Genomic DNA, 10150 nt, shown 5'->3' on the forward strand with positions numbered 1-10150 from the left:
CGCAGACTCTCAAAATATATAGAACTTGTTAAGCAAGATTGAGGTATAACATGAACGAGTATTTGAAACGCAATGGGTGGAAGTTACGGTGAAGATGATCAAGTAATGTACTTATTATTAACGGAATCACACCAGGTCGCAAAAGTATTTAAGATCAAGCATTCTGATTGAATAATAATATGGTACATTATCTGAATTAGGTGATACTCGATGAACTCATTGGTTTCTACAAAACTAGGCATAACAAAGTAACGGAGGTAGTTTTGTCGCGGTCGAAGATTTGCGTCCATCCTACTGCGTTAAAGAGACATAGCGTTGTACGGGAAATACAGGAGCCTGTTTTTCAGCGGGATGTTTGACATTTATTATTGCCAACGGAAAAAATCGTATGTTTACCTCGTTTCTTATGCATATTGAAATACAAAAAAAAACCATGTCATGTAACCTTGAGTATTTGAAAACGTTTTTGCCTATGAAGAGTAAATCAATGTGGCTCAAATTTGTTTCATTTACATTCAATGCTCATCATGCAATCATACTTAATCATCGGTACAAGTAATTTATAACTTTTGTATGCATGCATCTGCTCATTAGGGGGTGTTTCCGAACGGATTATTTGTTCATTATTCAAAGTTGAATGTCAGTTGTACAATTACACATGCACTTTACAACAGCATGCGTAATTCGTATTTCAGAAGTTCATGACGTGGAAATTATCGAAAATTGTCGAAATCGGCCCTGCAAAGAAATTTAATTATATCGCCTTTTTCCTAAATAATATCCATTAAAAAGTTGATGCTAAAGTCGTAGATTTACCTGCGTTGCCAACAGCATTAGAAACTTACTGCAACATCACGTTCAAACAAATTATTGTTTTTTACTACATTCCTATCAAAACTTGGACATTTTAAAAATAACCTCATTAAGCCGTTTACCTAGTGTATCGACGGGTTTACCAATCGGTATAATTTAAAGTATAAGTTCATCGAAGAATTTCTGGATTTGGTTCTGTACCAACGTCTTTTCTATGAATGTAAGTGCCAAAATCAGGAAGTAAATCCACGTTCGCCTCAGATAATTTTCTGCATACAAAGTTGAATAAATATAAAAGCCCATCTACATGTTATAATAGCTGTCACACCTTTCGACATACGTTTAAAGTCAAATGTACCTGTTGAAATGAGAACTATATAAACATTTTGATAAAACCTTACCTTTTTTACCAAGTACATAGACTTTCATAAATTATAAGCATTTACATGCCAACTGATTGTGTTAAACAATTTTAGGTTGAAGTATGTAAAATAATTCATTACATAATTCCTCTTCACAGCTTTACTGTCAATTTGTTTTGCCATCCAGCAACCACATTTGATTGGCGGTCCATTTGATACTTATCTTTGAGTCCATCTAAAGTAAGTATTACTCCAAGAAACCAGACTCCTACAGCATACAACCAGAAACCAAACTCCTACAGCATATGGTCAGAAACTAGACTCCTACACAATATGAACAGAAACGAGACTTCCACAGCATATGACCAGAAACCAGACAGCTACATCATATGAACAGAAACGAGACTTCTACAGCATATGACCAGAAACCAGATTCCTACATCATATGAACGTTTTGCAAATATTATTTGACCGTAGGCTAGACTCCTGCAATACAAATATCTTAATATTTTCGAATGACCTGATACAAGATTCCTGCAACATATGTACACCTTGAAAATATTGTTTTTTTCCCTAGGCTAGACTTCTGCAGCACATATGAACACCTTTCAAATAATGGTTGACCTTAGGCTAGATTTCTGCAGCACATAAACACCATACTTGTATTGAATGACCTGAAACTAGACTCCTGAACATCTTGCAAACATTGTTTGACCTTAGGCTAGACCCTGCAACATATGAACACCTTACTGGTATTGAATGACCTGAAACAAGATGCCTGCAGCACATAAACACCTTACTGATATTGAATGACCTGAAACAAGATGCCTGCAACACATAAATACCTTACTGGTATTGAATGACCTGAAACAAGATGCCTGCAACACATAAACACCTTACTGGTATTGAATGACCTGAAACAAGATGCCTGCAACACATAAACACCTCTCTGGTATTGAATGACCTGAATCAAGATGCCTGCAACACATGAACACCTTACTGGTATTGAATGACCTGAAACAAGATGCCTGCAACACATAAACACCTTATTGGACAGGCATTTAATGACCTGAAACAAGATGTCTGCAACACATTAACACCTTTCTGGTATTGAATGAATGCTCTGAAACTAGATTCCTGCAACACGAAGCGACATGGAATATTGATTACTCCGAAACATTGACTTCAAATAGTTTTCTACATTTGATCTTTTCAATGCGTGCGGAAAGATTTTAGCATTTCATTATTTTCCCGCACTCGATGGTAATGATGGACACACATTTAATCCCATTCCATTTCCAAACAAATAAATTTCGTCATTTGATGCTTCCTAGCGTACCAGAATTAAACTCACTATTAATCCGTATAAAATGTGTAAAATTGTACCAGGCAAAATTGTTTTGAAAGCTCTAACTCATGTTTAATACAGACAAATATTGACTATTCTAGTTATATGTGGGCAAAGAGAAAGGATTACTTATTAAATGCATTGTATAGTATAGTGAACCGCATTTAAAATGAGAATATCGAAATCTTTTGATCAAAAAGACCAAAAAGTGCTCCCTTTTTTGGAAAATATTTGTTGTTTGTCTTTTAAACAAAAGGACGGCCTTACATACCTGTTGCTGTTTGATTTGTTTGTGAATGAGGGCAATATCTACCTGGTGCTGTTTGTTGTTTTTGAATGAGGTCCGTACCTACCTGTTGCAGTTTGATTTGTTTGTGAATGAGGGCAATATCTACCTGTTACTATCTGATGTTTTTAAATGAGGTCCGTACCTACCTGTTGCTGTTTGATTTTATGTGCATTAGTGACTTATCTACCTGGTGCGGTTTGATGTTTTTGAATGAGGTTCGTATCTACCTGTTGCTGTTTGATGTTTTTGAATAAGAGCTATACCAACCTGGCGCTGTTCGATGTTTTTCAACAAGTGCTTTAGCAACCTGGTACTGTTTGAATTTTTTTAATGAGAGTCTTACCTATTTGCTGATGTTTAAATAAGGACCTAACGTACTTGATAATTGATGTTTTAAAATGTGGTCTTGACCTTCTTGTGGATGTTTTAATGAGCTCCTACCTGTTGCTGTTTGATGTTTAACTGAATGCCTTCCTGTTTTTATTTGATGTTTAACTGAGTGCATACCTTTGATTTTTTATGTTTAAATAAGGAAATACAGGTATGTTGCATTTTGATGTTTCTTGTTGTTTGTGATGAGGGCCTACCTGTTGCTATTGACAGTTTAAATGAGTTCTTACCTGTTGCGGTTTTTTTTATATAAGAGATCTCCTGTTGCTGTTCGATTATTAAAAATATGATGAAATGAACCAATTTAAGAAAAGTTGGAAGATATTTTTTTTCATCCACAAGTTGCTTTAAATAACGTATAGTGTTATTGTAATTCCAATTGGAAATACACAACAAGGTGCCATACCTTTATTTAAAGTCATTATTTACAAAGCATTCATTGTTTATTTACATAGTTCATGAAAGGTAAAGTATTTAAAGGTTTCTTCAGAAACACTTCGGGATTGTTCGCGTGCAATATAATGCCAGTTTTATAACACAGAATAAAACCTATAGCAATGACAGCGACAATTTCAATTTCTACTTCTGCGTACAAATTTCTTGTCACGCAGATCTGCTTCAATAAATACTCCATTTGTATCTATATAGTTATCTTAATGAGTTAAGGATATAAGACCATTTTATCGTGTTTATACTTTTTTTGACCCTTTCAGTTTTTGTCATCAAACAGATAATTAAAATGTTGGTGTAAAACCTTTTTTTTAATATATTTGAACAAAGTCATAGCTACGTGTATTTGTATGTGCATTTTATTAGAAATCTTGGTCAATGATAAACGGTGAAAGTGCAAGCACTTATTTCCAACACGGTCCTTTTTGTTTTTGCAGAATGTACATCACGCGGAAGAGAAAGTGGTGGGATACCGGGTGCGATACCCTAGCTCTTGTTTTGTTCTTTTACATGCTTGGTGTTAAGCACCGGTACACAGGTTACAACTTTACTTGGTAAAACACTTACTGGGTACACCACTTTTTATGTAAAGATCGTTCTGATGCTTTATATGAATACACAAACAGAATAATGTCATATATACATTCACCATTCTCATATATAAGCGCTAGCAATATTTCAACCACTTTCTTAGGGTAAAACATAACACCACCTGGGCGGGAAATATTTACCATAAAGAGATAATTTGTATTTTATGGCGGAGTCGGAACATTGCGTAATAATTGGCCAGAGTATCTTATAACGGCCCAAGACGTAGCAACAAGGCCAATTATCACGCAACGGTATCCGCTCCGCCATGTTTAAACCAACTTAATAAAAATGTGTTTTCTTCATTTGTTAGTTTCTTGTATATGTTTGTAAAGGTTATCCTCCACTTTAGTTGTATTCTCATCACATTCAGGCTTGCCGAAGAAGAGTACACTAACTCTCAAATACATTTTGATTTTAAGAGTAAGCCATGTCTAAAAAGTCAAACATCATTGTGTTTCAAATTTATTTTCCCATTAAATAACACTCTACAAGTCTTATCCGAATGTGTTCTTTATAAATAATCGTAGCCCTTTCTTGTGATCATTTAAATTTCACAGTTGAAATGAATAACTCTGAAACTGTAGCACGCAACCTTTGATCTAATAATACAACACCAACTAAAATAATTCGATTTCATGATGTCGAAACTTATGTACAGTGTATTCAATTTGTGTCGCATTATTTGACCTTGTTTTGTTTTCACTGCCAACGCGAAAGACAAGACGCCGATATATTACAGCGTGGTTATCGATCACTATCATATGTTCCGTACCGCATTAACGTTTGCTTCCCTTTGAAAAATTAACAATTATAGAGTGTAAAAAGATCATTTCAATGTGAAAAGATAAAATCGCGTGCAAACGTGAGACGGACCGCAAATCCATGATGGCATACCATGGCTGTGCACCATTACGATGCAATACTCTACTAATATTAACAGTTCAGATCAGTTCCGATGCCAAATCCTGATAGAAAATAAACTGTACAGTTTCAATGCTATACCATGGTATATATTTAATATGAACATCCAGACACTTATAGTTGTTAACACTAAACAGTTGAGATATTTAATGTCCGGCTGCAGATGTTTGTTTTATAATATTGTACTAGTTTCTAAAACCTCTTAGTCATAGTTGAAGCTATGATTACGTGCAGTTAAACTAACGCTAAACTGTTATAACTAGGTCTTTAGCACTTTCGCATCAATGGAACCTGATCACGTAGAGAGCTTCCTTATATAGGAAAATACTTACCCAAACGACATTTATTCATGGTAAACAGTCATTAACGAGAGGCAATTAATATGGTTTATATTTTGTTAATTCAATGTGAAGTGGAGATTCTAGCTGCTGGACATTTTTAGCCCGAGCACAATCAGGCAAATTAATGCTGAAAACGCTATATGATAATAACATTGGGGACAAAATTGTTATTTTATATTTGATTTTACCATTTATATTTATAGGTTTGACAGCTTTTTTTTTTTTTCATGTGGCTGAATTACTATTATGACCAACGAATGACTGAATCAGGTTCTTTTAATAGATTCATATATATGTCGTGGCCAAAATTACGAAATATAATACTAATTACCCAGATATGAAAGCTTATTTGCAGCGAAATAAAACACACTTAAGGCTAAACTAGATCATAGGACCATACTGTATAGAGGACAGCGTAACTTATTTGTTTGGTGCAATATTTCTCGCTGTTCAAATTGTGTGACCAGATTGATTTGCAAACATTAAACCTTCATCAAAGTAAACAAAGTCTACAATACCTCATTTATTTCGCCTGCACCAGGGCAAACGAGTTCGTACGATTATCTGTCATCGGTACTGAACAATATTAAAAAAAACTATGGAATGAATAAAAATCGCATTAAATGAAATGTACATTGAAATTTCTCTTACAAACTACGTGACGGGTTTCACATGACATGTCATCCAAACACAAGTTGGCCACGACAAATATATATATCTCTTAAGACAACCCGATTTTTTTCCCTTTATTAGGTCAAAATAATAATTCAGGAACATGATAAACACAAACGATATCGAATTTTCAAATATCAATGGCAAAATCAAACCTAAATAGTGAATTAAGTAAATAAACAATTTCGCACCAATTGCTATTATCATTCATCGTTACAAGAAACAACTTGGCGCTAGAAACTTCTTTTCACCTTCTGCACTGAATCATTGAATTATAACAAAAAAGCAAAATATTAATGGTGTCTCGTTAATTGCTGTTTGATCGTGAATAAATGTCGCTAAGGGTATTGTTTTACTGAATGAGGAAGCGTTCTATGATGTTGTACGAGTTTAGGTTCCATTGATGGGAACTCGCTAAAGATCTAGGTATTACAGTTTAGCGCTATTTTATCAGGCTTAATCATACCTTCAACTATGATAAAGAAGTTTTAGAAACTGGACCGAAAATATAAAATATAACATCTGCTCATATTTAATGAATACCAGGGTATAGCATCCAAACTTTACCCAGTTTATGTACTATCAGGGTATGGTATCAAAGCTGTTCTGAACAGTTAATTATTACCAGACTATTGCATCGAAATTGGACACAGCTAATAACAACGAGGTTATAACATCAACAATGTTACAAGTTAATTATCTCCAGGGTACTACATCGAAGGCATGTTCTAAAACCTGGCCTGGCCTGGTCTGGCCTGGCCTGGCCTGCTGACTCAGCATTTTGTGTCAGGCCAGGCCGGGCCAGGCCAGGCCAGGCCAGGCCAGGCCATATTTTATACATAATAAGATTACAAGTACTGAATATACTGAAACACAATGATTTACATTTATTTAAAAACTAAACTGAATGTTTAATATAAAAAAAAATTCTGGGTTTTATTTTGATAAAGAGTGTAGTTTAATAATGATTAATTAATTTACTTATACAAAAATCAGGTTTTCAATTAAAGTATGCATGTAGTTTTGAACAACTTGATGAACAACTATTGTATGAACTGTAAGATAGAATTTCTACATTTTAAATAAAAACAAAACATAAAAATCGTCACAAATAAAATACATATGTATGTAAAAATAAAATATATATGTATGTAAAAGTTGAGTCTGAACACATTGATTTTAAAAATCGATTTGTAAACCCAGAGCTGTGCACTTAAATAAAAAATATCCGATTAGTATTAGATTTTCTCCATGCATTCAATTAAACTACCTTTTATCTTAATAAAGCAACAAAAATACATAACATTAAACATACAGTTTGATTTCTAAAAGAAGATATATCTTTGTGTTCCTGTATATTCAGTGCTTCCACTCTCAGTATGTAAAAAATATGGCCTGTCCTGGCCTGGCCCGACTCAAAATGCTGAGTCAGCAGGCCAGGCCAGATTTTAGAACATGCCTACATCGAAACGGTACACAGTTTACAGCAACCAAGGTATGCCATCAAAAATGTAAAAGGTAATAAATACCAGGGTCTATGCACCGAAACTGTTCACATTTGATAATAAATTACCAAAGTTAGGAATCAAAACTGTACTAAGTCATTCACTACCAGGGTACATGGCGGAGCGGATGCCGTTGTGTGATAATTGGCCTTGGTGTTACGTCTTGTGCCGTTATAAGATACTCAGGTCAATTATTACGAAATGTCCCTACTCCGCCGTCTTTAGGAAATATTGATTGTCTTCATAAACATTGCCCGACCTAGTGGTGTGATAAATAACTTAAATGTAGTGTTCAAATATTGCTAGCGCTTATAAATCTGAAAAAAAGTAAATGCATATTTAAAAAGTGCTTATTTCCGCACACAGGGAGTGTTTTTCACGACCCTTTTGTCATAAATGAGGAAAGATTTCATACGAACATCTTTATAATCTGTTTGAATGCAATCACTCAAGAGATCATAAAGGTATTGACATGAGCAAAAGATCTGATATCTTTAACTCATTAAGATAATTATAGCGATATAAATGGGGTATTTATTGAACCAGGTTTGCGTGACAAGGCATTTGTATGCAGAAGTTAAAATGGAAATAGTCGCCGTCATGGGTAGGAGTTCTATTTAGTGTAATAAAACTCGCATTTTATTGCACGTGAACACTCCTGATAGTAGTTTTGAAGAAAACTTAAAAAAAATCTTATCTTTCATGAACTGTATAAATTAACAGTGTATACATTGCAAATTAGGACTGTGAATAAAGGAATGGAACCTTGTTGTGCATTTCTAATGTGAATTACAATGACACAATACGTCGATCAAGGCAACTGGTGGTGGAAACTGGTCGTTTCTAAATTTTGTTAAATAGGATCATTTTATCTTGTAATCAAAATCAAACAGCAACAGGTAAGCACACAATTCAAAGTCAATCGGATTCAAGTAGGTACTCAATTAAACATCAAAGAGCAACATACAGCTGTGTTAAGTTAATGTCATACTTGTCATATGTCATATGCCCTGGTATTGATTAACTTAGTACACGTTTTGATGAAATATCCTGGTTGTGAATAACTGTGAACTATTTGGATGCCGTACCCTTGTATTTATAAACTGTGTATGGTTTCGATTTCAATGTCCGCCTGCAAAAAGTTCACTTCTATAATATCGTTCCAATCCGTTCATACATGATTAAGTGCAGGTCAAATTGGCGCTTAACTATAAAATCAAGACCTTAAGCAATTTCGCATTTATTTAACACGAGGTCGTAAAATATCATATAGCGCTCCTTGGATCAGGAAATCAGTGCTCTTGGCGACATTTTTCACCATCAAACAGTCATTAACGAGAGGAAAATTATATAGTTTGTTTTTGAACATGCCGTGACACGGATGTAATGACGATTCTAGCTTATAGACTTTTTCATAATCTGAACAATCAGGACAATTGCTCTTAGTAACGTTATATGACAATCACAAATATGGTACGAATGGTTATTTTATGTTTGATTTTATCATAAATATTTGCAGTTTCACCTGCATATGACAACTGATTTTTACCATGTCCCAGGAAAAAAATATTTCGATCATAGGATTGACAAAAAAAAATTCATTATATTTAGTAAGGACAGAAATGTGAAAACATATAAATCATTGATAATATGTATTAGTTATTGACATAAAACTTTTTTTTGTTCAAAGATGGAAATAAACAACGTTGACATACTCATTTTCAATAACATTTTAACCAAGTTAATCATATTTTTCCCCAACAATGAGTACACTGAATAATAGAACAACTTATAAGTAGTATCAATTGTTCAAAGCAATACTATGACGGTCGTTCGTTTAATTATATTGAGCTAAATTGTCTACCAAAACAACGATCATTTGAATTTCTACTTTTGCGTACAAATTCCTTGTCTACCGAACTTTAAACAACAAATACCCATATATGTATATATTTGGTTATTTTACTGAGTTGGAGGATATAAGACCTTTTGCTTGAGCTAAAACTTTAACTAACCCTTTGAGCGATCGCCAACATAAAACGAATGCTAAATCTCTCTTGGTATTTATTTTTCATCATCAAGGATTGGAAAAAAAATGATGGATGTAGTAAGGTTCTTCACAAGTCTTTACATTTAAATTTTTGTATTTAGGTTAAAAATAAAATCGAAATTATAAGAACAAGTCAATTAGCCAACATTTCAATTCGTTCAAAATATTTCTTCCTTTGAAATGCTTTTCCGGATATGTTCCGGATATAACGCTATGTCCTACCTATTCCATTTCTAAAAGGGTAATAGGTGGCAGTTCTAGGCACTTTTAAGCCTTTTTGTAGTCTTTTGATATTTATCTTACCAAAAACGTATCGCGAATATTAACTAGATAGTAAGATAATTATCGCTATCAGGTTATCTTACGGCAGTATTTTGCCACCATACGAAACAGATCATGTTCCCAGCTCGGTGAATAA

Source organism: Mya arenaria, chromosome 9 (assembly GCF_026914265.1).
Source record: "Mya arenaria isolate MELC-2E11 chromosome 9, ASM2691426v1".
NCBI lineage: Eukaryota > Metazoa > Mollusca > Bivalvia > Myida > Myidae > Mya > Mya arenaria.